We start from the raw sequence: 27,426 nt of genomic DNA on the forward strand, positions 1-27,426 counted from the left end.
TGGCCCCATCCCCTTGAAAGTGCCTGATCTTGTCTGATCTCGGAGGCTAAGCATTGTCGGGCCTGATGTAACTGGATGGGAGACCAACTGGGAATACCAGGTGCCGTAGCATTCTTTTTATGTTGTTGGCGTTGACATGGTTTTTTTTTTCCGCTTGTTTCCCAAGGTGATCATCTTGGCATTTGTCAAGAGGGCTGAGAGAGCCCAAAGAAATCTCCTACGGCCACATCCCCCTGAAAGTGCCCGATCTCATCTGATCTCAGAGGCTAAGCAGGGTCCGGCCTGGATAGTACCTAATTAAAGGTGCCGTAGGAATCTTTTTATATTGTTGGCTTTGACCTGTTTTTCTTTCGCTTGTTTCCCAAGGTGACCATTTTAGCATCAGTCAAGAGTTTTGAGTATGTCCCAAAGCGTTCGCCTGAGGTCACATCACCCTGAAAGCGCCCGATCTCAGAGGCTAAGCAGGGTCTGGGTCAGATGGGAGACCGCCAGGGTCTATGTTGTTGGCGTTGACCTTTTTTTTTTTCACTTGTTTCCCAAGATAACCATCTTGGTATTTGTCAAGAGGGTTGAGAGTGTCTAAATAGAACACCTATGGCCACATCACCCTGAAAGTGCACAATCTCATCTGATCTCGGAGGCCTAGCAGTGTACAGCCTGGTTAATACCTGTATGGGAGACCATCTGTGAATACCAGGTGCCGTAGGCTTCTTTTTATGTTGTTGGCTTTTACCTGTTTATTTTCGCTTGTTTCCCAAGGTGACCATCTTGGTGTTTAACAAGAGGGTTGAGAGTGCCCAAAGAGATCACCTATGGCCCCATCACCCTGAAAGCGCCCAATCTCATCTGATCTCAGAGGCTAAACAGTGTCGGTCCTGGTTAGTACCTGGATGGGAGACCGCCTGGAAATACCAGGTGCCATAGACTTCTTTTTTTGTTGTTGGCTTTGAACTGTTTTTTTCGCTTGTTTCTCAAGGCGACCATCTTGGCGTTTGTCAAGAGGGTTGGGCGTGTCTTGAAGAGAACGCTTACGGCCACATCACACTGAAAGCACCCGATCTCGTCTGATTTCAGAGGCTTAGGAGCATCAGGACTGGTTAGTACCTGGGTGGGAGACTGCCTGGAAAGACCAGGTGACATAGAAGGATCTGGTCTGGTTAGTGTCTTGATTGGGAGATCGCCTGGGAATACCGGATGCCGTAGGATTCTTTTTATGTTGTTGGCTTTGACCTGTTTTTTTTCCCTTGTTTCCCAAGGTGACCATCTTGGCATTTGTCAAGAGGGTTGAGAGTGCACAAAGAAATTGCCTACGGGCACAACACCCTGAAAGCGCCCAATCTCGTTTGGTCTCAGAGGCTAAGCAGGGTTGGGCCTGGTTTGTACCTGGATGGGAGACCGCCTGGGTTTTCCAGATGCCGCAGGCTTCTTTTTATGTTGTTGGCGTTGACTTGTTTTTTTTGTTTGTTTCCCAAGGTGACCATCTTGGCGTTTGTCAAGAGGGTTGAGCGTGCATTTGATCTCAGAGGCTAAGCAGGGTTGGGACATGGTTAGTACCTGGATGGGAGACCGCCTGGGATTTCTCGATGCCATAGGCTTTAGTTTTAAGTTGTTGGCATTGACTTATTTTCTTTATTTTTATTATTCTTTTATTAAGTAGAACAACATAAATATAACCATACAGCATGACCCAGGGTCACAATTACATGCTAACAAAAAATAGGCAGCCAAATAACTCTGGGTTCTCAGAGGGGAGTCCTACAGTTTCATGCAGAAAATAGAGAAACCCCACCTCCGACATGTAGTACAGTATAACTAGTGCAGCTCCGTTCGGACAAATGTAATCATGGAGAACAACTGGGACCACAGCGAGCCAGCTTATCATGACCTACGTGAACCAGAGTAAAATATGAGCCGGTCATGTCCAGAACCCTGGGGTTCTTCTGGGTCCCGAAGGCTAGTAAGGAGACAAGGCATAGTCAAAAGGGAGGACGGGGGAAGAAGAGAGTGCAAAGACGGAGAGAGAGGAGGTGGGGGGATGGCGACGGGGAAAAAAAGAAAAATAAAGACAAAAAGGAGGGGGGGAATGCCACCCAGGGCAGACATGGCCTACGTAGGTAAACGTTAGATGTTCAGTCATTTTCTGGGACGGAGGCACTGCTCACCTCCCGAATGTAGTCTCGAGTACCAGTAAAATACCTCCAGGGCCTTCATGTAACACTAAATGCCTCTTCAGTGTTGTGAAGGGTGGCGGTCAATTCTTCCATCCGGAGAATATGATTGACTTTGGAATACCACAGCACCTTGGATGGGGGCTGAGGCTGCCTCCACAGTGCGGGAATGCAGGCCCGGGCGGCATTCAGGAGTTGCATCGTGAGGGTTTTTTTGTATTTTCGAACAGGCTGTTCGGTCAAGTGTAGAAGGCACGCTACTGGGAACCCAAAAGTTCCTCAAGGTCGGGCATGCCCAGAAAAGGTGTCCCATGGTCCCCATATCTGAATTTCACCTCCAACAAACATCCGGGATCGATCTATCCATTTTATTCAGAAGGTATGGGACTCTATACCAGCGTGAGACTATCTTGTATCTTGATATTGGTTTGCGATGGAAGCTTTATGTACTAAGGTCAAGATCTTCCCTATCTGTTGTGGGGTAAATGTGATGCCTAAGTCCCTCTCCCATTTGTGGATAAATGGTGGGGGTCGACTCCTCCTCCTGACTACTCAATAGGTTGTACAGAAGGGAGAGGGTGTGTCGCACAGGTTCCCTTTTGTGACAGATGGATTTATAGGGTGTCAGGTCTCTAGGAGTGTAGGGGGCCCTTTGTATGGCCAGAAGAAAGTGACGAAGTTGATAAGCACTAAACAAGTCAAGCGGAGGGTCAGAAAGCTCGGCGACAGTTTGCGTGGTCGGGAGCCTTCCCGTGGGCCACACCTCTCCCAGACGCTGTTTCCCCACCACTGTCAACTGTCGCAGTTTCTTGTTGGTAAATCCCGATGGGAAGTCTGGATTACCTATAACCGGAGTCATTGGTGATGGCAGGGGAGCAATGTGTGTGCAGCGGAACAACCTCCGCACAACAGCCAACGTAGCTCCCACTACGGGGTGACCTCTGAGGTCTTTTGGTAGGGAGGACAGGAGCCACGGGGAGGTCAATAGGGGAATGGATCCATCCTCAATCTCCATCTCCACCCACTGCTTGTGTGGGCCATTACAATGCCAATCAACGACTCTCGCTAGCAGAGTCACTCTGTAGTATTGTCTGAGATCTGGGAGACCCAGACCCCCTTGTCCTTTGGTCTGGCAAGCAATTGCAAACGGGCTCTGGGCGGTTTGCGCGCCAAAATAAAGTCCCGGAGCAGCACCTGCAGTTGTCTGAAAAAAATTGGGGGTAACCGGATCGGTAATGTCTGGAACATGTATAAGATCCGAGGGAGGGCCATCATTTTTAATGCATTACAGCGCCCGAACCAGGTCAGTGTTAAAGCATGCCAGTTTCCCAAATCAGATTTCAGTCTATCCAGGAGAGGGACAAAATCAAGCAGGTACAATTGCGCTAAATCCGCTGCGATGTCAACGCCCAGTTAACGTATAGATTTTTCAGCCCAGTAGAATGGAAAAGAGGAGCGGAGCCTCTTGGCCTCACCATCCGGGACCGATATATTCAATACAGCCGACTTGGCGCAATTGTTTTTATAGTTTGATAGGCTGCCGTGTCGCTGTAGAGACGCAAGTATTTTGGGAAGCAAAATGTGTGGATTGGAGATGGAAAAAATTAGATCATCAGCGTACGCCGCAATTTTGTGCTGTGCCGAGGGTTTGGATATGCCAGTAATATTCGGGTCATTCCGAACGTGACACATAAGTGGTTCCAGTGTCAGAATAAAAATTAGGGGAGACAGAGGGCACCCCTGCCTCGTCCCATTAGTGATGGGGAAAGAGTCCGAGCACCACTCGGTCACCCGTACCGCTGCCGATGGCGTGGAGTAAAGCGACATTACCCAGCTCATCATGTTGGGGCCAAGACCTATATGTTCCAGGGTGGCCTGCATAAAGTGCCAGGCCACCCTGTCAAAGGCCTCCTCCGCGTCTGTTGACAGCATAAGCAAGGGCCTTCCCTGTACATGCGCCGCATGGATTAAATTGAGGACTCGGGCCGTATTGTCTCTAGCTTCCGACTTATTTTTATTTTTTTGCTTGTTTCCTAAGGTGACCATCTTGGCATTTGTCAAGAGGGTTGAAAGTGCCTGAAGAGATTGCCTACGGGCACATTACCCTGAAAGCACCCGATCTCGTTTGATGTTGGAGGCGAATAGAGTCGGGCCTTGTTAGTACCTGGATGGGAGACCGCCTGGGAATACCAGGTGTCGTAGACTTCTTTTTATGTTGTTGGCGTTGACCTGTTTTTTTTTCGCTTATTTCCCAAAGTGACCATCTTGGTGTTTGTCAAGAGGGTTGAGAGTGCCTGAAGAGATTGCCTATGGCCACATCACTCTGAAAGCACCCAATCTCATCTGATCTTGGAGGCTAAGAAGAGTCGGGCCTGGTTAGTACCTGGATGGGAGACCACCTGGGATTACCAGTTATTGTAGGCTTCTTTTTATGTTGTTGGCGTTGATTCGTTTTCTTTTTTTTGCTTGTTTCCCAAGGTGACCATCTTGGCATTTGTCAAGAGGGTTGAGAGTGCCCAAAGAGATCGCTTACAGCAGCATCACCCTGAAAGAGCCCTATCTCTTCTCTTTTCTGAGGCTAAGAAGGGTAGGCATGCGCAGTACACAGCAACACAGATTCCGAAAATTGCCGAGCATGAACGGCGCCTGCGCACTGAGTCCAGGTTCTATCCCCACTATCCAAGTGGACATAGAGTAAGAATATAAAAGATCCGAGCGCAGCGAGGCCGAGCCCGAAGCGTGGCGAGCGAAGCTCGCCTGCGAGGGGCCCTCTAATATTCACAACCCTATGTCCGCTTGGATGGTGGGGCTACCACCTCCACTCACCGCGCAGGCGCCGTTCAGCTTCGGAGATTTTCCGAAGCTTCGTCTGCTCCGTACTGCGCATGCGCAGTACGGCGCGGACACTATATCATGGCCGGACAGTATATGGCAGAACACCGGCACCAGTCAACCACCGGTGTCATGTGCGTCGCTGTGTAATATAGAGCAGGGTCCGGGAAGCCAATACCTCCCCGCAATTTCGGTCGCAATAGCATTGCCCTACCAATACGCATATGTTTTCCGCGCCAGAGGAACTTGATAAAGATTGAGCGAACCGCATGAAAGAAAGTCTGGGGTATTTTGATAGGTAAGGCTTGTAGTAGATACAGAAGTCGTGGCATCGCGTTCATCTTCAACACATTACAGCGTCCGAACCATGACAGAGCTAGTGGGTCCCATCTTTTAAGGTCCGCTGTAAGCCCATAGGCTTCTTTTTATGTTGTTGGCTTTGACCTGTTTTTTTTTGCTTGTTTCTCAAGGTGAGCATCTTGGCGTTTGTCAAGAGGGTTGGGCGTGTCTTGAGGAGAACGCTTACGGCCACATCAACCTGAAAGCACCCGATCTCGTCTGATTTCAGAGGCTAAGCAGCGTCAGGCCTGGTTAGTACCTGGATGGGAGACTCCCTGGGAAGACCAGGTGCCATAGAAGGATCTGGTCTGGTTAGTGTCTTGATTGGGAGATCGCCTGGGAATACTGGATGCCGTAGGCTTCTTTTTATGTTGTTGGCTTTGACCTGTTTTTTTTAGCTTGCTTCCCAAGGTGACCATCTTGGCCTTTGTCAAGAGGCTTCAGAGTGCCCAAAGAGAGTGCCTACGACCAAATCACTATACTATATATCTATATCTATAATAATAAATAATATTTTTAGTTATTATATATAAGATACTATATAGGTGATTTGGCCGTAGGCACTCTCTTCGGGCACTCTGAAGCCTCTTGACAAAGGCCAAGATGGTCACCTTGGGAAACAAGCTAAAAAAAAAACAGGTCAAAGCCAACAACATAAATTTACTGTTAAATAGAGTACCTTTGCATTTATCCCTTGACTTTGCTACTATCCCTTGATCCCTTTTGTGTATTCACTATATCTCGACCTATACATACTGCCTCAAAATTTTCCTAATTTGTTTTGCTATGATTGACTGGTTGATCTTTGCATTACACAATCCTATTATTATTATTATTATTATTATTATTATTATTTGAGTCAACCGATGGCGAAAGGGGACATTAAAGTCCCCACCTAATATCAATTGGCCCTCCCGAAAGTCACATAATCTGTGCAGGGTAGTTCTGAGGAACGTGTCTTGGTGATCATTGGGAGCGTACACAGTGGCAAATGTAAAAAGGCGCTCTCCAATGTGGCCCCTAAGAAAAAGATATTGGCCCCCAGGGTCCACCAGAGAATCCTGGAGAACCCAGGGGAGCCTGCTAGAGATCAGAATGGAGAGGAGGGGTTATAAATAAAATAAATAAAATTTGCTTGCAAATTCCAACGTGTAAATCGTTCCATTATTATTATGATTAAATCAAACCTAACCATAGTTATAATGTCCACAGCTAATTTTACGTTAAAGCAAAATTCACAAAAAAACATCTTTTTAAAACCTTTACACATTAAGAGTAATGCAACCATCTCTCGCTACCTCTATGCAATAGGATTCTCTTTCCAGTGGAAACGGAAAACAGTCAGTGTAAGCCGTCTTCGTGAGCAGCAAAATTAATGGAACGATTTACACGTTGGAATTTGCAAGCTACGTCAATTTACTGTTAAATAGAGTACCTTTGCATTTATCATTTGACTTTGCTACTATCCCTTGATCCCTTTTGTGTATTCACTATATCTCGACCTATACATACTGCCTCAAAATTTTCGTAATTTGTTTTGCTATACTTATTATTATTATTTTATAGAGATTACTATCTCTAAATCATTGTAACAAGTTATAATGTCTACAGCTAATTTTACGTTAAAGCAAAAGTCACACAAAACCATCTTTTTAAAACCTTTTACACACTGCACATTAAGATTAATGCAACCATCTCTCGCTACCTCTATGCAATTGGATTCTCTTTCTGACTCTATTTTGTGTATTACTTCTTCTCCACATTAACTGTCACACTGATAACCATTTGTAACACATAACACTTGCAACACATTTTTTAACAGCGGCAAATTGTGAGAAAAGCAGTGGGACGGTTTACTTGATTGAGAAGTGGTTGCAGTAGCAAAGCATAGCAATACAGTTTGATTAAATTAATAACACATAATGCAACTATTTTACATTCACATCATGCATACATCCTAATGTAAGCTGTCTATCACTATTAATGTTCATGGTTACTGATACATTATGCCGATGACCAGTGGAAACAGTCAGTGTAAGCCGTCTTCGTGCGTAACATAATTAATGGAACGATTTACACGTTGGAATTTTCAAGCTACGTCAATTTACTCTTAAATACCCTTTAGCTGCTTAGCTCACACTTTGCTGTATGTAGCCGCGTTTACATGTAAATAACCAATGGGGATTGACATTTCATGTCCATCTCACATCTCTAATGCAATTTGTCTCTTTGCCATGTCATACTTTTCCAGTTATTATACTTTCTCATCCGATAGAAACCTAGTCGTTGCTGATATTTCATGATTACAGCAATCATCTCATCTAATTGCTATTCCGACATTCTGCCTTGGTATTTCTTTGCAACGCTCTATTTAACAATGTAAAGGTAAGCTAGATATTTTGTGTATTTCCACTTAAACTCGACCTGTATATACTGTCTCAATATTATCCTTTCTAATTTTGCTAAATTAGATTATAGAGTTTGCTATGTCTAAATCCAGGTTACCTACTCACCTTTATTACGTATACTGCTAATTTTAGGATAATACAAAACCATCTTATTGCTTCTTTACACGCTGCACATATTAAGAGTAATGCAATGCTACCGTGAACAGTTTAGTTGCTCGTCTCACATTTAGCTGGCATCTGTCTGCTATAGGAAACTGAATTTGTACTAGAACGATCACTCATCTAATATCAGTCCACTCAGTGCTACCGGGATAACTTTTACATTTAGAGTAATGAAATGATTTCTCAGTCATTTTGGAGCAACTAACGCTTCCGATCTCATTTCGACTGCAATACTTAATCTCTGCTATTGCAGAATATTTAGCTGCTTAGCTCACACTTTGCTGTACGTAGCCGTGGCGATTGGCATTTCAACTCTAATTCACATTCACATTTCTAATGCAGTTTGTCTTTTTGCCATGTCATCCTCTGTTAGTTATTATGCTTTCTCATCCTTGTGCTCCAATATTGGGGTATATTCACTACATGATTAAAGACACGTAATGAACTTGATTGATAAAAACCTACACACGTTGTTGCTGTTATTTCGTGTATTTCCACTTAAACCCGTTATAGTTATTTTGTTATAGTTATAGTTAATATAGTAACTATACACTGGAGAGCGCCTTTTTACATTTGCCACTGTGTACGCTCCCAATGATCACCAAGACACGTTCCTCAGAACTACCCTGCACAGATTATGTGACTTTCGGGAGGGCCAATTGATATTAGGTGGGGACTTTAATGTCCCCTTTCGCCATCGGTTGACACTTCTGCCTCTTGCTCCTCGCTCCCTACCCCTCACCTAGGTCTCTATTCTGGCACCTTAATGAGAGCCTGCTCCAGATACCAGAAGTTTTAGCAGATGTGACCAGGGAATTGGACCTTTATTTCCAAGAAAACTAAAGCAGGACTGTGACCTGGGGATAATTTGGGAGGCTCACAAGTCAGTACTCCCCAGGGTACTTATCAGGCACGGGGTGCGCATCAAACGAACACGGAAGGAACAGCTTGCTAATCTGTTTCGTGAACTTGCCTCTGTGTAAGCGAAACATAAACATACCCCCTTACGGACCTTAGAGATTGAATTGGGGACACTCCATACCCATATTGCTGTCCTACTCCATTATAAAGCGAAAGCGGCACTCCAGTTTTGTCGTAAACTGACGTAGGAGTCAGAGGGCAAATGCAGAAAAATCTTAGCCAGGTCGGTAAAGGAGTTGAAATCTGGCTCTTACATACCACAGTTGATAGATGAGAATGGCCAGAGGGCCTCTACCCCAACCCAAATAGTCGAAGTCTTTGAAAAATGTTACTCTGATCTCTACAACCTGCCCGATTCAGGGTCTGGACATGACAATATAGACAGATATGTAACCGGTTCTGGTCTACCAACCCTCTCATCGGAATCACGGGAGTACTTGGAGGACCCGATCACACTGGAAGAAGTCCAGACGGCCGTGGGACCTCCGAAGGTGGGTAAGGCTCCGGGCCCTGACGGATATACCGCACAATACTTTAAGACCTTCCTCCCTATTCTCGGCCCGCGCTTGGTGAATTTATTTAATACTCTGAGCTCGAATGGGGATTTTCCTGAGGATACTCTTAGAGCCCACATCTCGTTGATACCTAAGGAGGGCAAAGACCCGGGCCTATGTGGGAGCTACAGACCCATTTCCCTCCAAAATTCGGTCCTAAAACTATTCTCTAACTCCTCGCCACGTGATTGGCACATCACTTGTAGTCCCTTATACATATTGACCAGTTAGGTTTTATTCCCACCAGGGAAGATAGGGACAACACCACTAAGGTGCTTACCCTGATCCGTAAAGCAAAGTCATCTGGGACCCCTTGTCTTTTCATGAGTACTGATGCCGAGAAGGCTTTTGATCGGGTCAAATGGACATTAATGTTCTCGGTCCTTCGCCATATAGGTCTGAGTGAACGGATGCTGGCATGGATAAGTAAGATATACTCACGTACTTACATTCCACCGGACATCGCGCGTACGTTTATGTTGAACTTCCCCCCACCCCTTGTCACTAAGATCCGCAGTTTGTTTCACGGGTGGCATTCTGGCCTCCATTCCTGGTTTAGCAGATGCAATCTCATTAAAATGAACATACTCCCTAAATTTACTTATCTTTTCCAAGCTCTCCCGATCCAGATTCCAGTCCTGTTTTTTAAGCAAGCTCAATCCTTGCTCACTCAATTTAACTGGGCCCACAAAAATCCCAGACTTAAGCGGTCACAGCTGACATTGTCTAAACAACAGGGAGGGTTGGTTCTCCCTAACTTGCGACGCTACTACCTGGCCTCCCATCCGGGGCGTGTATTGGACTGGAATCGAAACAAACTTTCTAAGCTCACTCCCGAATCCCGCTAAGAAGCGCCATGTGGTGCTATAAGTATTTACCCACAGAATTTATGTCACATCCCACTATAGGGGCTTAGTTGAAAGTCAGTCACCTGATCGCTACCCAAAACACACTCACGTCTTTGACTTCCCCCCTATTCCCTATACGTGGCCATCCAACCTTTGAACTGGGGACCCACTTAGAAATTCCAACCTAGACAATGCGTCTAAATTCGTCATTGATGGAAAATGGCCTTCTTTCTCAACCCTAACAGATCCGACAGGGCTTTTCCAACTGCCTTTTTGGAGAGCGGCGCAACGACATCATTTTCTCCATTCCATCCCCAATCCTCAAACGTTCGCCCGCCCTCAGACGGAGTTTGAGACTCTATGCAGGAGCGAAGGCCCTTTGGCCCACATTCTCTCTCAAACAGATTACCCACACTTAACCTGTCTGGCCAACTGGGAAAAGGACCTTAATTGCTAATTTTCCCCAGCACAGAGACAACGCATTATCACTTTGGCTCTCAAAATGTCGCTGTGCACGAAGATACAGGAGACGAATTTTAAACTTCTCACCAGGTGGTATTTGACACCATCAAAGCTGCAGAAATGTTTCCCCTCTTCCTCGAACATATGCTGGAGGTGTGGAGAAGAAGAGGGCACGTTGCTGCACATTTTTTGGTCCTGCCTCAGCTTGGTGGACTTCTGGACAGAGATCCGATGCATGACACAAAAATTCACAGACTTCTCCATCCAGGAAGAGGCTGCATTCTTTCTCTTGTACCATTCACAGATTCCCATTAAGAAGTACAAAAAAATCTATTTTACGGCATGTGATAAATGCGGCGAAATCCTGCATCCCTCTCTATTGGAAAAAATGTTCCCCCCCTTTCATTACTCACTGGCTTAGGAAAATAGAGGACATTAAAAAAAATGGAGGACTTGATCCTCACATCACAAGGTAAACAAGAATTTTTTAAACAAACCTGAGACATCTGGAATACCTTTATATTCTCGCTAGAAGGATGTCGCCTGCTATCGCCTTAGTGCTCTGAGCTTTCCTTGACTGGCCCCTTGGACAGTGGCTGCCATCGTGTCTCGTCCCCTCTTCTCCTTTTCTGATCTTTCAACCCTTCTCTTTTCGGCCTTCCTCCCCTATCTCTCACCCCCTCCACCCCCTCTCTCTTTTGGAAAGAGTGGAAAATTGGGAATGACGGCCCCACACCCCCCTCTGGATGGATTATGCCGGAGGGACCTGGGGTTTGTGTGACCCTGGATCTTGGTACAGTACTTTATCCGTGCCTCGAATCATTGTGATTGATGGAAGGCAGACTCACAGTTGCGAATATACCTGTATCAAGTATTGTTCAGCTGCTTTTTGCTCTGTATTTCTCTGTTGCATTATGTACTTGGGGGACCGTCTTCCACTATTTGGAGAAAAAATTATATTTGAAAAATAAAGAAGCCTACGACACCTGGTATTCCCAGGCGGTCTCCCATCCAGGCATTAACCAGGCCGGACCCTGCTTATCCTCCAAGATCAGATGAGATGGAACAGATTCAGGGTGATGTGGCCGTAGCCAATATCTTCAGGCACTCTCAACTCTCTTGACAAACACCAAGATGGTCACCTTGGAAACAAGCGGAAAAAAATAGGTCAATGGCCACAACATAAAAAGAAGCCTACGGCATCTGGAAATCCCAGGCGGTCTCCCATCCAGGTACTAAACTGGTCCCAACCCTGCTTAGCCTCTGAGATCAGATGAGATTGGGCTCTTTCAGGGTGGTGTGGCCGTAGGAGATTTCTTCAGGCACTCTCAACCTTGACTAAAGCCAATATGGTCACCTTGGGAAACAAACAAAAAAATCAAGTCAACGCCAACAACATGAGAAGAAGTCTACAGCACCTAGTATTCCCAGGTGGTCTCCCATCCAGGTATTAACAAGGCCCGACCCTGTTTAGTCTCTGAGATCAGACGAGATCTGGTGCTTTCAGGGTTATGTGGCCATAGGCGAGCTCTTCAAGCACTCTCAACCCTCTTGACAAACACCAAGATGGTCACCTTGGTAAACAAAAAAACAAAAAAACAAGTCAACGCCAACAACATAAAAATAAGCCTCCAGCACCTAGTATTCCCAGGTGGTCTCCAATCCAGGTACTAGCAAGGCCCGACCCTGTTTAGCCTCTGAGATCAGAGGAGATCGGGCGCTTTCAGGCTTATGTGCCCATAGGCAATCTCTTTGGGCACTCTCAACCCTCTTGACAAATGCCAAGATAGTCACCTTGGGAAACAAGCGAAAAAAAACAGGTCAATGTCAACAACATAAAAAGAAGACTACGGCACCTGGTATTCCAAAGCCATCTCCCATCCAGGGACTAACTAGGCCCAACCCTTCTTAGCCTCAGAGATGAGAAGAGATAGGGCTCTTTCAGGGTGATGCTGCTGTAAGCGAACTCTTTGGGCACTCTCAACCCTCTTGACAAATGCCAAGATGGTCACCTTGGGAAACAAGCGAGAAAAAAAACAAAACGAATCAAGGCCAACAACATAAAAAGAAGCCTACAATAACTGGTATTCCCAGGTGGTCTCCCATCCAGGTACTAACCAGGCCTGACTCTTCTTAGCCTCCAAGATCAGACGAGATTGGGTGCTTTCAGAGTGCTCGGACTCTTTCCCCATCACTAATGGGACGAGGCAGGGGTGTCCTCTGTCTCCCCTAATTTTTATTCTGACACTGGAACCACTTATGTGTCACGTTCGGAATGACCCGAATATTACTGGCATATCCAAACCCTCGGCACACCACAAAATTGCGGCGTACGCTAACGATCTAATTTCTTTCGTCTCTAATCCACACATTTCGCTTCCCAATATACTCGCGGCTCTCCGGCGATACGGCAGCCTATCAAACTATAAAATCAATTGCACCTTTGGCTGTATTGAATATATCGGTCCCGGATGGTGAGGCCAAGAGGCTACGCTCCGCTTTTCCATTCTACTGAGCTGAAAAATCTATACGTTACCTGGGCGTTGACATCGCAGTGGATTTGGCGCAATTGTACCCGCTTAATTTTGTCCCTCTCCTGAATAGACTGAAATCTGATTTGGGAAACTGGCATGCTTTAACACTGACCTGGTTCAGGCGCTGTAATGCATTCAAAATGACGGCCCTCCCGCGGCTTTTATACTTGTTCCAGACATTACCGATCCGGTTACCCCCAATTTTTTTCAGACAACTGCAGGTGCTGCTCTGGGACTTTATTTGGCCGCGCAAACCGCCCAGAGCCCGTTTGCAATTGCTTGCCAGACCAAAGGACAAGGGGGGTCTGGGTATCCCAGATCTGAGACAATACTACAGAGTGACTCTGCTAGCGAGAGTCGTTGATTGGCATTGTAATGGCCCACACAAGCAGTGGGTGGAGATGGAGATTGAGGATGGATCCATTCCCCTATTGACCTCCCCGTGGCTCCTGTCCTCCCTACCAAAAGACCTCAGAGATCACCCCGTAGTGGGAGCTACGTTGGCTGTTGTGCGGAGGTTGTTCCGCTGCACACACATTGCTCCCCTGCCGTCACCAATGACTCCGGTTATAGGTAATCCAGACTTCCCACCGGGATTTACCAACAAGAAACTGCGACAGTTGACAGTGGTGGGGAAACAGCGTCTGGGAGAGGTGTGGCCCTCGGGAGGGCTCCCGACCACGCAAACTGTCGCCAAGCTTTCTGACCCTCCGCTTGACTTGTTTAGTGCTTATCAACTTCATCACTTTCTTCTGGCCATACAAAGGGCCCCCTACACTCCTAGAGACCTGACACCCTATGAATCCATCTGTCACAAAAAGGAACCTGTGCGACACACCCTCTCCCTCCTGTACAACCTATTAAGTAGTCAGGAGGAGGAGTCGACCCCACCATTTATCCACAAATGGGAGAGGGACTTTGGCATCACATTTACCCCACAACAGATAGGCAAGATCCTGACATTAGTACATAAAGCTTCCATCGCAAACCAATATCAAGAATCAGGATACAAGATAGTCTCACGCTGGTATAGAGTCCCATACCTTCTGAATAAAATGAATAGATCGATCCCGGATGTTTGTTGGAGGTGCAATTCAGATACGGGGACCATGGGACACATTTTCTGGGCATGCCCGGCCTTGAGGAACATTTGGGTGGAGGTGACCGAGACGATAAAAACTCTCAGAAATGTAGATATCGCAGACAACCCAGCAGCGTGCCTTCTACACTTGACCGAACAGCCTGTTCGAAAATACAAAAAAACCCTCCCGATGCAACTCCTGAACGCCGTCCGGGCCTGCATTCCCACACTGTGGAGGCAGCCTCAGCCCCCCATCCAAGGTGCTGTGGTATTCCAAAGTCAATCATATTCTCCGGATGGAAGAAATGACCGCCACCCTTCACAACACTGAAGAGGCATTTAGTGTTACATGGAGGCCCTGGAGGTATTTTTCTGGTACTTGAGACTACATTCGGGAGGTGAGCAGCGCCCCTGTCCCAGAAAAAGACTGAACATCTAACGTTTACCTACGTAGGCCATGTCTGCCCTCGGTGGCATCCCACCCCCCCCCTCCCTTTTCGTCTTTATTTTTCTATTTTTCCCCGCCGCCATCCCCCCCCTCCTCTCTCTCCGTCTTGGCACTCTCTTCTTCCCCCGTCCTCCCTTTTGACTATGCCTTGTCTCCTTACTAGCCTTTGGGACCCAGAAGAGCCCCAGGGTTCTGGACACGACCGGCTCATATTTTACTCTGGTTCACATAGGTCATGATAAGCTGGCTCGCTGTGGTCCCAGTTGCTCTCCATGATTACATTTGTCCGAACAGGGCTGCATTAGTTATACTGTACTACATGTCCGAGGTGGGGTTTCTCTAATTTCTGCATGAAACTCTAGGACTCCCCTCTGAGAACCCAGAGTTATTTGGCTGCCTATTTTTTGTTACCATGTAATTGTGACCCTGGGTCATGCTGTATGGTTGACTGTTATATTTATGTTGTTCTACTTATACTTAATAAAAGAATAAAACAAAAAAATAAAAAATAAGTCAATGCCAACAACTTAAAAAAAGCCTATGGCATCGAGAAATCCCAGGCGTTCTCCCATCCAGGTACTAACCAGGTCCCAACCCTGCTTAGCCTCTGAGATCAAATGAGATTTGGCTCTTTCAGGGTGATGCAGCCATAGTAGATTTTTTCAGGCACGCTCAACCCTCTTGACAAACGCCAAGATGGTCACCTTGGGAAACAAACAAAAAAAAACAAGTCAACGCCAACAACATAAAAAGAAGCCTACCGCACCTAGTATTTCCAGACCGTCTCCCATCCAGGTATTAACAAGGCGCGACCCTTTCTAGCCTCTGAGATCAGCGGAGATTGGGCGCTTTCAGGGTGATGTGCCCATAGGCAATCTCTTTGGGCACTCTCATCCCTCTTGAAAAATGCCAAGATAGTCACCCTGGGAAACAAGCGAAAAAAAACAGGTCAACGCCAACAACATAAAAAGAAGACTACGGCACCTAGTATTCCAAGGCCGTCTCCCATTCAAGTACTAACTAGGCCCAACCCTTCTTAGCCTCTGAGATCAGAAGAGATAGGGTGCTTTCAGGGTGATGCGGCTGTAAGCGATCTCTTTAGGCATTCTCAACCCTCTTGACAAATGCCAAGATGATCACTTTGGGAAACAAGCGAAAAAAACAGGTCAACACCAACAACATAAAAATAAGCCTGCGGCATCTGGAAAACCCAGGCGGTCTCCCATCCAGGTACAAACCAGGCCCAACCCTGCTTAGCTTCTGAGACCAAACGAGATTGGGCGCTTTCAGGGTGTTGTGCTCGTAGGCAATTTCTTTGTGCACTCTCAACCCTCTTGACACATGCCAAGATGGTCACCTTGGGAAACAAGGGAAAATAAAACAGGTCAACGCCGACAACATAATGAGAAGCCTACGGCACCTGGTATTCCCAAGCTGTCTCCCATCCAGGTACTAACCAGGCCCATCGCTGCTTAGCCTCCGAGATCAGATGAGATTGGGCTCTTTCAGGGTGATTTGGCCGTAGGCACTCTCTTTGGGCACTCTGAAGCCTCTTGACAAAGGCCAAGATGGTCACCTTGGGAAACAAGCTAAAAAAAACAGGTCAAAGCCAACAACATAAAAAGAAGCCTACGGCATCCAGTATTCCCAGGCGATCTCCCAATCAAGACACTAACCAGACCAGATCCTTCTATGGCACCTGGTCTTCCCAGGGAGTCTCCCATCCAGGTACTAACCAGGCCTGACGCTGCTTAGCCTCTGAAATCAGACGAGATCGGGTGCTTTCAGGTTGATGTGGCCGTAAGCGTTATCTTCAAGACACGCCCAACCCTCTTGACAAACGCCAAGATGGTCGCCTTGAGCAACAAGCAAAAAAAACAGGTCAAAGCCAACAACATAAAAAGAAGCCTATGGGCTTACAGCGGACCTTAAAAGATGGGACCCACTAGCTCTGTCATGGTTCGGACGCTGTAATGTGTTGAAGATGAACGCGATGCCACGACTTCTGTATCTACTACAAGCCTTACCTATCAAAATACCCCAGACTTTCTTTCATGCGGTTCGCTCAATCTTTATCAAGTTCCTCTGGCGCGGAAAACATATGCGTATTGGTAGGGCAATGCTATTGCGACCGAAATTGCGGGGAGGTATTGGCTTCCCGGACCCTGCTCTATATTACACAGCGACGCACATGACACCGGTGGTTGACTGGTGCCGGTGTTCTGCCATATACTGTCCGGCCATGATATAGTGTCCGCGCTGTACTGCGCATGCGCAGTACGGAGCAGACGAAGCTTCGGAAAATCTCCGCTGAACGGCGCCTGCGCGGTGAGTGGAGGTGGTAGCCCCACCATCCAAGCGGACATAGGGTTGTGAATATTAGAGGGTCCCTCGCAGGCGAGCTTCGCTCGCCATGCTTCGGGCTCGGCCTCGCTGCGATCGGCTCTTTTATATTCTTACTCTATGTCCACTTGGATAGTGGGGATAGAACCTGGACTCAGTGAACCTGAACCGCAGGCGCCGTTCATGCTCGGCAATTTTCGGAATCTGTGTTGCTGTGTACTGCGCATGCGCAGTACACAGCGGACACTATCAGATGGGGGACCATATGTGATAAGACACCGGCATGGGGAACTGAAGCTATGGGTCAAGCTAGAGCAGGAGATGGCGCGGGTTCCACTGGCTGGTCTGCCTTGGGCGGGGAGGCCATTGGAGCCCTGTGTGACTACTCACCCGTTAATTGGCCCCTCGCTCGCCGAGATGGATCGTTTTTTTCACCTTTCCCACCTGACTAATTTCCCTTCTCCTATGACCCCAATTATTGGACATCCTAGATTCCCTCCGGGCCTGTCTGACCAGGCCTTTACCAAGCAAGCCCCGAAAGGGCTTCTGAGAGCAGCCCTATTTCTTGGACCCACGGGCTTGATTCCCATGGGAACCATACTGCTAGAGCAAGTACCTGTTGCATTGGATAGCTGGAGAGCTAGACAGCTAATCCATTTCCTCGGATCACTACCTAACCATTCGTTCTTCTCTAGACAATTCCACCCCTTCGAGGAACTTTGCCTGGATGATGGCCCAATTCGTGGTTCCCTCTCTAGGTCCTACCAAATCCTGACAGACGCACAATCCTCCACGGATCCACCCTTCCTAGCTAAATGGAAAAGGGACTTACAAACTACATTCTCCAAACCACAGAAGGACAGAATACTCTTTTTCGCCCATAAGTCGTCACTCTGCAGTAAATATCAGGAGATCTCATATAAGCTGATCACACGCTGGTATCGTACACCGGTGGTGTTGGCCAAAATATTCCCCGGTCAATCTGACCGCTGCTGTCGCTGTGTGCAACAGGCTGGCACCATTCTCCACATTTTCTGGGAATGCCCTAAATTACAAACATTCGGGCAGCCTGTCCTGAGACTCATCCACAAGTTCACAGACATTTCCTTAGCCAATGATCCCGCAGCAGTTCTTCTCAATCTAACTCCTATGTCGAGAAAGCGTTATCATAAGTCCTTACTTAAACATCTCCTCAAGGCAGCTAGGGCCTGCATCCCAAGTCAATGGAAAGAGCAATCTGCTCCAATGGTGACCCAGTGGTTCGCAAGGGTAAATGATATTGAACGAATGGAAGACCTGACTGCCACAATGAGGGATAAAACGGAGGAGCATGGGAACAGATGGTTCTACTGGACCCAGTTTCGCTTTTCGGAAGAATACCTCCGCGAGACATAGTAAGCTCATGGAGATCGTTGGAGATCGCTGTTCCAAACGTTGGACAGCTGATGAGCTGGTGAGCCGAGGGCGTCTCTTGCTCCCTGGGAGGGGACCCCATCCTATCTACTCTACCTACGACACCCCCTTACCCCTTCTTTTCCTTTTCTGCCATTTCCTTCCCCAATCTTCTCTTTCCCCTTCTCCCTCCTTTCAGTTCTACTATTTCCCTTCTTAAGTCAAAAAAGGGAAAAGAAAATGGTATGTTCCGACCCCATTTGACTACTACACAATACTCTTCCTCTATCTATGGATATCTAAACTCTTCGAGGGTAGCAGGGCTAGTATCAATAATATTTTAAGTGGTAGAGGATCCCAACGAGATGGAGCTTTAATCTCATCTTGATATGACCGCAAAGCTGTACACGTGCTATTCTCCTCGGACTTCTTACCATTGGCTCTGATATCCATGCAATATGATCGTTTGTTTGTAACTATTTGTATCACACATTCTGTGAAGTTGCCTTTGCATTGTATGTCGCATACTAATAAATAAAAAAAAAAAAAAAAAGCCTATGGCACCTGGTATTCCCAGGCGGTCTCCCATCCAGGTACTAACCAGGCCCGACACTGTTTAGCATCCGAGATCAGATGAGATTGGGCGCTTTCAGGGTGATGGGGCCGTAGGTGATCTCTTTGGGCACTCTCAACCCTCTTGACAAACGCCAAGATGGTCACCTTGGGAAACAAGTGAAAAAAAAAACAGGTCAAGGCCAACAACATAAAAAGAAGCCTACAGCACCTAGTAATCCCAGGTGGTCTCCAATCCAGGTACTAGCAAGGCCCAACCCTGTTTAGCTTCTGAGATCAGAGGAGATCGGGCGCTTTCAGGGTTATGTGCCCATAGGCAATCTCTTTGGGCATTCTCAACCCTCTTGACAAATGCCAAGATAGTCACCTTGAGATACAAGCGAAAAAAAACAGGTCAATGTCAAAAACATAAAAAGAAGAATACGGCACCTGGTATTCCAACGCCATCTCCCATCCAGGTACTAACTAGGCCCAACCCTTCTTAGCCTCAGAGAAGAGAAGAGATAGGGCTCTTTCAGGGTGATGCTGCTGTAAGCGATCTCTTTGTGTACTCTCATCCCTCTTGACAAATGCCAAGATGGTCACCTTGGGAAACAAGCGAAAAAAAAAAAACGAATCAACGCCAACAACATAAAAAGAAGCCTACAATAACTGGTATTCCCAGGTGGTCTCCCATCCAGGTACTAACCAGGCCCGACTCTTCTTAGCCTCCAAGATCAGACGAGATTGGGTGCTTTCAGAGTGATGTGGCCATAGGGAATCTCTTCAGGCACTCTCAACCCTCTTGACAAACACCAAGATGGTCACTTTGGGAAACAAGCGGAAAAAAAACAGGTCAACGCCAGCAACATAAAAAGAAGTCTACGACACCTGGTATTCCCAGGCGGTCTCCCCTCCAGGTACTAACAAGGCCTGACTCTTCTTAGCTTCCAACATCAAACGTGATCGGGTGCTTTCAGGGTGATGTGCCTGTAGGCAATCTCTTCAGGCACTTTCAACCCTCTTGACAAACGCCAAGATGGTCACCTTGGGAAACAAGCAAAATAAATAAAAATAAGTCGGAAGCTAGAGACAATACGGCCCGAGTCCTCAATTTAATCCAGGGAAGGCCCTTGCTTATGTTGTCAACGGACGTGGAGAAGGCCTTTGACAGGGTAGCCTGGCACTTTATGCAGGCCACCCTGGAACATATAGGTCCAATATATATATATATATATCCAATGCAACAGGTACTTGCTCTAGCAGTATGGTCCCCATGGGAATCAAGCCCGTGGGTCCAAGAAATAGGGCTTCTCTCAGAAGCCCTTTCGGGGCTTGCCTGGTAAAGGCCTGGTCAGACAGGCCCGGAGGGAATCTAGGATGTCCAATAATTGAGGTCATAGGAGAAGGGAAGTTAGTCAGGTGGGAAAGGTGAAAAAAACTATCCATCTCGGCGAGCGAGGGGCCAATTAACGGGTGAGTAGTCACACAGGGCTCCAATGGCCTCCCCGCCCAAGGCAGACCAGCCAGTGGAACCCGCGCCATCTCCTGCTCTAGCTTGACCCATAGCTTCAGTTCCCCATGCCGGTGTCTTATCACATATGGTCCCCCATCGGATAGTGTCCGCTGTGTACTGCGCATGCGCAGTACACAGCAACACAGATTCCGAAAATTGCCGAGCATGAACAGTCCAGGTTCTATCCCCACTATCCAAGTGGACATAGAGTAAGAATATAAAAGAGCCGAGCGCAGCGAGGCAAAGCCCGAAGCGTGGCGAGCGAAGCTCGCCTGCGAGGGGCCCTCTAATATTCACAACCCTATGTCCACTTGGATGGTGGGGCTACCACCTCCACTCACCGCGCATGAAAATCTCCGAAGCTTCGTCTGCTCCGTACTGCGCATGCGCAGTACGGCGCAGACACTATATCATGGCAGGACAGTATATGGCAGAACACCGGCACCAGTCAACACCGGTGTCATGTGCGTCGCTGTGTAATATAGAGCAGGGTTCGGGAAGCCAATACCTCCCCGCAATTTCGGTCGCAATAGCATTGCCCTACCAATACGCATATGTTTTCCGCGCCAGAGGAACTTGATAAAGATTGAGCGAACCGCATGAAAGAAAGTCTGGGGTATTTTGATAGGTAAGGCTTGTAGTAGATACAGAAGTCGTGGCAACGCATTCATCTTCAACACATTACAGCGTCCGAACCATGACAGAGCTAGTGGGTCCCATCTTTTAGGGTCCACTGTAAGCCCATAGGCTTCTTTTTATGTTGTTGGCTTTGACCTGTTTTTTTTGCTTGTTTCTCAAGGGGACCATCTTGCCGTTTGTCAAGAGGGTTGGGCGTGTCTTGAAGAGAACGCTTACGGCCACATCAACCTGAAAGCACCCGATCTCGTCTGATTTCAGAGGCTAAGCAGCGTCAGGTCTGGTTAGTACCTGGATGGGAGACTGCCTGGGAAGACCAGGTGCCATAGAAGGATCTGGTCTGGTTAGTGTCTTGATTGGGAGATCGCCTGGGAATACTGGATGCCGTAGGCTTCTTTTTATGTTGTTGGCTTTGACCTGTTTTTTTTAGCTTGTTTCCCAAGGTGACCATCTTGGCCTTTGTCAAGAGGCTTCAGAGTGCCCAAAGAGAGTGCCTACGGCCAAATCACCCTGAAAGAGCCCAATCTCATCTGATCTCGAAGGCTAAGCAGCGATGGGCCTGGTTAGTTCCTGGATGGGAGACAGCTTGGGAATACCAGGTGCCGTAGGCTTCTCATTATGTTGTCGGCGTTGACCTGTTTTATTTTCCCTTGTTTCCCAAGGTGACCATCTTGGCATGTGTCAAGAGGGTTGAGAGTGCACAAAGAAATTGCCTACGAGCACAACAACCTGAAAGCGCCCAATCTCGCTTGGTATCAGAGGCTAAGCAGGGTTGGGCCTGGTTTGTACCTGGATGGGAGACCGCCTGGGTTTTCCAGATGCCGCAGGCTTCTTTTTATGTTGTTGGTGTTGACCTGTTTTTTTCGCTTGTTTCCCAAAGTGATCATCTTGGCATTTGTCAAGAGGGTTGAGAGTGCCTAAAGAGATCGCTTACAGCCACATCACCCTGAAAGCACCCTATCTCTTCTGATCTCAGGGGCTAAGAAGGGTTGGGCCTAGGTAGTACTTGAATGGGAGACGGCCTTGGAATACCAGGTGCCGTATTCTTCTTTTTATGTTGTTGGCGTTGACCTGTTTTTTTTTCGCTTATTTCCCAAAGTGACCATCTTGGTGTTTGTCAAGAGGGATGAGAGTGCCCAAAGAGATTGCCTATGGACACATCACCCTGAAAGCGCCCAATCTCCGCTGATCTCAGAGGCTAGAAAGGGACGCGCCTTGTTAATACCTGGATGGGAGACCGCATGGAAATACTAGGTGCGGTAGGCTTCTTTTTATGTTGTTGGCATTGACTTGTTTTTTTTGTTTGTTTCCCAAGGTGACCATCTTGGCGTTTGTCAAGAGGGTTGAGCGTGCCTAAAAAAATCTACTATGGCTGCATCACCCTGAAAGAGCCAAATCTCATTTGATCTCAGAGGCTAAGCAGGTTTGGGACCTGGTTAGTACCTGGATGGGAGACCGCCTGGGATTTCTCGATGCCATAGGCTTTTTTTTAAGTTGTTGGCATTGACTTATTTTATTTTTTTTGTTTTATTCTTTTACTAAGTATAAGTAGAACAACATAAATATAACAGTCAACCATACAGCATGACCCAGGGTCACAATTACATGATAACAAAAAATAGGCAGCCAAATAACTCTGGGTTCTCAGAGGGGAGTCCTAGAGTTTCATGCAGAAAAGAGAGAAACCCCACCTCCGACATGTAGTACAGTATAACTAATGCAGCTCCGTTCAGACAAATGTAATCATGGAGAACAACTGGGACCACAGCGAGCCAGCTTATCATGACCTACGTGAACCAGAGTAAAATATGAGCCGGTCGTGTCCAGAACCCTGGGGTTCTTCTGGGTCCCAAAGGCTAGTAAGGAGACAAGGCATAGTCAAAAGGGAGGACGGGGGAAGAAGAGAGTGCAAAGACGGAGAGAGAGGAGGGGGGGGGATGGCGGCGGGGAAAAATAGAAAAATAAAGACAAAAAGGGAGGGGGGGGGGAATTGCCACCCAGGGCAGACATGGCCTACGTAGGTAAACGTTAAATGTTCAGTCGTTTTCTGGGACAGGGGCGCTGCTCACCTCTCGAATGTAGTCTCAAGTACCAGTAAAATACCTCCAGGGCCTCCATGTAACACTAAATGCCTCTTCAGTGTTGTGAAGGGTGGCGGTCAATTCTTCCATCCGGAGAATATGATTGACTTTGGAATACCACAGCACCTTGGATGGGGGCTGAGGCTGCCTCCACAGTGTGGGAATGCAGACCCGGGCGGCGTTCAGGAGTTGCATCGTGAGGGTTTTTTTGTATTTTCGAACAGGCTGTTCGGTCAAGTGTAGAAGGCACGCTGCTGGGTTGTCTGCGATATCTACATTTCTGAGAGTTTTTATCGTCCCGGTCACCTCCACCCAAAAGTTCCTCAAGGCCGGGCATGCCCAGAAAATGTGTCCCATGGTCCCCGTATCTGAATTGCACCTCCAACAAACATCCGGGATCGATCTATTCATTTTATTCAGAAGGTATGGGACTCTATACCAGCGTGAGACTATCTTGTATCCTGATTCTGGATATTGGTTTGCGATGGAAGCTTTATGTACTAATGTCAGGATCTTCCCTATCTGTTGTGGGGTAAATGTGATGCCAAAGTCCCTCTCCCATTTGTGGATAAATGGTGGGGTCGACTCTTCCTCCTGACTACTTAATAGGTTGTACAGGAGGGAGAGGGTGTGTTGCACAGGTTCCTTTTTGTGACAGATTGATTCATAGGGCGTCAGGTCTCTAGGAGTGTAGGGGGCCCTTTGTATGGCCAGAAGAAAGTGACGAAGTTGATAAGCATTAAACAAGTCAAACCGAGGGTCAGAAAGCTCGGCGACAGTTTGCGTGGTCGGGAGCCCTCCCGAGGACCACACCTCTCCCAGACGCTGTTTCCCCACCACTATCAACTGTCGCAGTTTCTTGTTGGTAAATCCCGGTGGGAAGTCTGGATTACCTATAACCGGAGTCATTGGTGACGGCAGGGGAGCAATGTGTGTGCAGCGGAACAACCTCCGCACAACAGCCAACGTAGCTCCCACTACGGGGTGATCTCTGAGGTCTTTTGGTAGGGAGGACAGGAGCCACGGGGAGGTCAATAGGGGAATGGATCCATCCTCAATCTCCATCTCCACCCACTGCTTGTGTGGGCCATTACAATGCCAATCAACGACTCTCGCTAGCAGAGTCGCTCTGTTGTATTGTCTCATATCTGGGAGACCCAGACCCCCCTTGTCCTTTGGTCTGGCAAGCAATTGCAAACGGGCTCTGGGCGGTTTGCGCGCCCAAATAAAGTCCCGGAGCAGCACCTGCAGATGTCTGAAAAAGATTGGGGGTAACCGGATCGGTAATGTCTGGAACAAGTATAAGATCCGCGGGAGGGCCGTCATTTTGAATGCATTACAGCGCCCGAACCAGGTCAGTGTTAAATCATGCCTGTTTCCCAAATCAGATTTCAGTCTATTCAGGAGAGGGAGAAAATTAAGCGGGTACAATTGCACCAAATCTGCTGCGATGTCAACGCCCAGGTAACGTATAGATTTTTCAGCTCAGTAGAATGGAAAAGCGGAGCATAGCCTCTTGGCCTCACCATCCGGGACCGATATATTCAATACAGCCGATGGTGCAATTGATTTTATAGTTTGATAGGCTGCCGTATCGCCGGAGAGCCGCGAGTATATTGGGAAGCGAAATGTGTGGATTGGAGATGAAAAAAATTAGATCGTCAGTGTACGCCGCAATTTTGTGGTGTGCCGAGGGTTTGGATATGCCAGTAATATTCGGGTCATTCCGAACGTGACACATAAGTGGTTCCAGTGTCAGAATAAAAATTAGGGGAGACAGAGGGCACCCCTGCCTCGTCCCATTAGTGATGGGGAAAGAGTCCGAGCACTCTGAAAGCACCCAATCTCGTCTGATCTTGGAGGCTAAGAAGAGTCAGGCCTGGTTAGTACATGGATGGGAGACCACCTGGGAATACCAGTTATTGTAGGCTTCTTTTTATGTTGTTGGCCTTGATTCGTTTTTTTTTTTTTTCGCTTGTTTCCCAAGGTGACCATCTTGGCATTTGTCAAGAGGGTTGAGAGTGCCCAAAGAGTTCGCTTACAGCAGCATCACCCTGAAAGAGCCCTATCTCTTCTCATCTCTGAGGCTAAGAAGGGTTGGGCCTAGTTAGTCCCTGGATGGGAGATGGCTTTGGAATACCAGGTGCCGTAGTCTTCTTTTTATGTTGTTGACACCTGTTTTTTTTCCGCTTGTTTCCCAAGGTGACTATCTTGGCATTTGTCAAGAGGGTTGAGAGTGCCCAAAGAGATTGCCTATGGGCACATAAGCCTGAAAGCGCCCGATCTCCTCTGATCTCAGAGGCTAAACAGGGTCGGGCCTTGCTAGTACCTGGATTGGAGACCACCTGGGAATACTAGGTGCTGAAGGCTTATTTTTATGTTGTTGGCGTTGACTTGTTTTTTTTTTTTGTTTGTTTACCAAGGTGACCATCTTGGTGTTTGTCAAGAGGGTTGAGAGTGCTTGAAGAGCTCGCCTATGGCCACATAACCCTGAAAGCACCAGATCTCGTCTGATCTCAGAGACTAAACAGGGTCGGGCCTTGTTAATACCTGGATGGGAGACCACCTGGGAATACTAGGTGCTGTAGACTTCTTCTCATGTTGTTGGCGTTGACTTGATTTTTTTGTTTGTTTCCCAAGGTGACCATATTGGCGTTAGTCAAGGTTGAGAGTGCCTGAAGAAATCTCCTACGGCCACACCACCCTAAAAGAGCCCAATCTCATCTGATCTCAGAGGCTAAGCAGGGTTGGGACCAGTTTAGTACCTGGATGGGAGACCGCCTGGGATTTCCAGATGCCGTAGGCTTCTTTTTATGTTGTGGCCGTTGACCTATTTTTTTCCGCTTGTTTCCAAGGTGACCATCTTGGTGTTTGTCAAGAGAGTTGAGAGTGCCTGAAGATATCGGCTACGGCCACATCACCCTGAATCTGTTCCATCTCGTCTGATCTTGGAGGCTAAGCAGGGTCGGGCCTGGTTAATGCCTGGATGGGAAACCGCCTGGGAATACCAGGTGTCGTAGGCTTCTTTTTTTTTCAAATATAATTTTTTCTCCAAATAGGGGAAGACGGTCCCCCGAGTACATAATGCAACAGAGAAATACAGAGCAAAAAGCAGCTGAACAATACTTGATACAGGTATATTCGCAACTGTGAGTCTGCCTTCCATCAATCCCAATGATTCGAGGCACGGATAAAGTACTGTACCAAGATCCAGGGTCACACAAACCCCCAGGTCCCTCCGGCATAATCCATCCAGAGGGGGGTGTGAGGCCGCCATTCCCAATTTTCCACTCTTTCCAAAAGAGAGAGGGGGTGGAGGGGGGTGAGAGATAGGGGAGGAAGGCAGAAAAGAGAAGGGTTGAAAGATCAGAAAAGGAGAAGAGGGGACGAGACACGATGGCAGCCACTGTCCAAGGGGCCAGTCAAGGAAAGCTCAGAGCACTAAGGCGATAGCAGGCGACATCCTTCCAGCGAGAATATAAAGGTATTCCAGATGTCTCAGGTTTGTTAAAAAAATTCTTGTATACCTTGTGATGTGAGGATCAAGTCCTCCATTTTTTTTAATGTCCTCTATTTTCCTAAGCCAGTGAGTAATGAAAGGGGGGGAACATTTTTTCCAATAGAGAGGGATGAAGGATTTCGCCGCATTTATCACATGCCGTAAAATAGAATTTTTTGTACTTCTTAATGGGAATCTGTGAATGGTGCAAGAGAAAGAATGCAGCCTCTTCCTGGATGGAGAAGTCTGTGAATTTTTGTGTTATGCATCGGATCTCTGTCCAGAAGTCCACCAAGCTGAGGCAGGACCAAAAAATGTGCAGCAACGTGCCCTCTTCTTCTCCACACCTCCAGCATATGTTCGAGGAAGAGGAGAAACATTTCTGCAGCTTTGATGGTGTCAAATACCACCTGGTGAGAAGTTTAAAATTTGTCTCCTGTATCTTCGTGCACAGCGACATTTTGAGAGCCAAAGTGATAATGCGTTGTCTCTTTGCTGGGGAAAATTAGCAATTAAGGTCCTTTTCCCAGTTGGACAGACAGGTTAAGTGTGGGTAATCTGTTTGAGAGAGAATGTGGGCCAAAGGGCCTTCGCTCCTGCATAGAGTCTCAAACTCCGTCTGAGGGCAGGCGAACGTTTGAGGATTGGGG

The 27,426-nt window shown here is 47.4% G+C and overlaps 12 pseudogenes; 6 read left to right on the forward strand and 6 right to left on the reverse strand.

The window, feature by feature from the left end:
* Window positions 1-808: 808 nt before the first annotated feature.
* On the forward strand, window positions 809-927 carry LOC143937006 (5S ribosomal RNA; annotated as a pseudogene).
* Window positions 928-4,473: 3,546 nt separating this feature from the next.
* On the forward strand, window positions 4,474-4,592 carry LOC143937407 (5S ribosomal RNA; annotated as a pseudogene).
* Window positions 4,593-11,885: 7,293 nt separating this feature from the next.
* LOC143936595 (5S ribosomal RNA) lies at window positions 11,886-12,005 on the reverse strand (annotated as a pseudogene).
* A 95-nt stretch (window positions 12,006-12,100) lies between these two features.
* Window positions 12,101-12,219, reverse strand: LOC143936516 (5S ribosomal RNA; annotated as a pseudogene).
* A 3,946-nt stretch (window positions 12,220-16,165) lies between these two features.
* On the reverse strand, window positions 16,166-16,284 carry LOC143937332 (5S ribosomal RNA; annotated as a pseudogene).
* A 2,760-nt stretch (window positions 16,285-19,044) lies between these two features.
* LOC143937052 (5S ribosomal RNA) lies at window positions 19,045-19,163 on the reverse strand (annotated as a pseudogene).
* Window positions 19,164-19,264: 101 nt separating this feature from the next.
* On the reverse strand, window positions 19,265-19,383 carry LOC143936981 (5S ribosomal RNA; annotated as a pseudogene).
* Window positions 19,384-19,704: 321 nt separating this feature from the next.
* Window positions 19,705-19,823, reverse strand: LOC143937372 (5S ribosomal RNA; annotated as a pseudogene).
* Window positions 19,824-21,688: 1,865 nt separating this feature from the next.
* Window positions 21,689-21,807, forward strand: LOC143936527 (5S ribosomal RNA; annotated as a pseudogene).
* A 3,942-nt stretch (window positions 21,808-25,749) lies between these two features.
* LOC143936518 (5S ribosomal RNA) lies at window positions 25,750-25,868 on the forward strand (annotated as a pseudogene).
* A 95-nt stretch (window positions 25,869-25,963) lies between these two features.
* On the forward strand, window positions 25,964-26,083 carry LOC143937004 (5S ribosomal RNA; annotated as a pseudogene).
* Window positions 26,084-26,181: 98 nt separating this feature from the next.
* LOC143937154 (5S ribosomal RNA) lies at window positions 26,182-26,300 on the forward strand (annotated as a pseudogene).
* The last annotated feature ends 1,126 nt before the right edge of the window (window positions 26,301-27,426 follow it).

Source organism: Lithobates pipiens, unplaced genomic scaffold, assembly GCF_037356315.1.
Source record: "Lithobates pipiens isolate NorthernLeopardFrog02 unplaced genomic scaffold, aLitPip1_a1.2 Scaffold_28, whole genome shotgun sequence".
Taxonomy (NCBI): Eukaryota; Metazoa; Chordata; class Amphibia; order Anura; family Ranidae; genus Lithobates; species Lithobates pipiens.